The sequence below is a fragment of the Ursus maritimus genome, unplaced genomic scaffold (genome assembly GCF_017311325.1).
Source record: "Ursus maritimus isolate PB19 unplaced genomic scaffold, ASM1731132v1 scaffold_33, whole genome shotgun sequence".
Lineage (NCBI taxonomy): Eukaryota > Metazoa > Chordata > Mammalia > Carnivora > Ursidae > Ursus > Ursus maritimus.
In genome coordinates this window covers 14,249,623-14,251,037 of record NW_024425897.1, presented here as the reverse complement: position 1 = coordinate 14,251,037, position 1,415 = coordinate 14,249,623, and positions in this window count along the sequence as shown.

The following is a 1,415-nucleotide window of genomic DNA, read 5'->3' as shown; positions in this document are numbered from 1 at the left end:
TGCCTGGTTACATCTCCCGCCGGACTTCTCCCGCTGTTCGGTCCGCGCGGCCCGCGCTTTCTGAGAAGTGGGGTGGGGGGCGGGAGGAGTGGGCTGGGGGAGCTGGCACCTTGCAGGCGCAGCCTACATCCCAACTCCTCACCACTTGCCCGGGCCTCGCCCCCCAGGTAACCATGTGCGACCGAAAGGCCGTGATCAAAAACGCCGATATGTCGGAGGAGATGCAACAGGATTCGGTGGAGTGTGCGACTCAGGCGTTGGAGAAATATAACATAGAGAAGGACATTGCGGCCCATATTAAAAAGGTGAGGACGGGGCGGGCGGGCAGGGGGGCGCGGGCCGTTTGCGCGCAGCTGGGGCGAGTCACAACTTAGTCCTTCTCCCCGATCCTGCGCCCCCAGAGCGCTTGGCAGACATCCTTGGAGGCACGCAGGGCAGCTTGGGTGTAGAGGTTTCCAGAAAGGACGCAGATGAATTTTGCGCTCCTGATGAGAAGACCAGACCCTCCGCGCCCGAAGTTTTTTATTACCCAGCTCCGCAGGGGGAAAGCGCCACCTAGCAACGGTTTCTAGGATCAGGGAGCAGCGGTTCCCCCTCTTCTGCATGATTCCTGCGCGGAGGATCCATCTGGGTGTTCGGGGGGGGCGGGGGGCTGCGTGGGTGTTCCCAGCCGGGCTGGAGGGAGATCTTGCCAGCCTTCCCGTGCGGAGTTAGTCGGCAGTTGAGGGAAAGTGGGTGGTAGTGGTGGTTAGGGGGCTGGGGTGAGGGCTTGGTAAATGGCAGTCTGTAGAAAGCTGGCAGGACTGCCAATTTCTCCGAGCTGTGTTTTCTGGAAGGGAAGGAAGCTGGCAGCCTAAGCCGTGGGAGGGTTCCCAGTTGAGAACGGGGAGATGAAAGACTTCAGATGGAACAGAAATACCTTTTTTGACAAACGCAGCAGTGAGCTCCTCTAGCTTGTAAGAATGTTATTCCAGTAGCTGTACAATGTTCCTGCTGCCTACAGTATGAGAGCCGAATTTTGTGTAACTTCTCACAGACACTTTTAAGAATTATATGGAGAAAGATTAGCTTTGGCGCCTGCCCTACAGTCACCTAGTGAAGAAATTACCACAGGAGATCTAGTTCTCACAGCCTCTTTGGCTGAGGAAAATAGGGAAAGTTGTTCCTGCAGTTCGCTCTCTTTGTGCGCTAGGTGCTAGATTAGCACCGTGGGGATAGATGTGGAGGAGAGGGCTATTGACCAGGTGACGATCAGATTGTGCTTCTAGCATTCTTTCTGTAGAAACAGTGGATTGCAGAGTTATCTTGTGCCCTTTACATTTTGATCCACCGTGGTTTAGATGCTAATTGAGGTTTTGCCCTTCAGACATCTTTTGTTTTCAGTGATACTGGAGTGCAGTTAAGGAGTGGGGTAT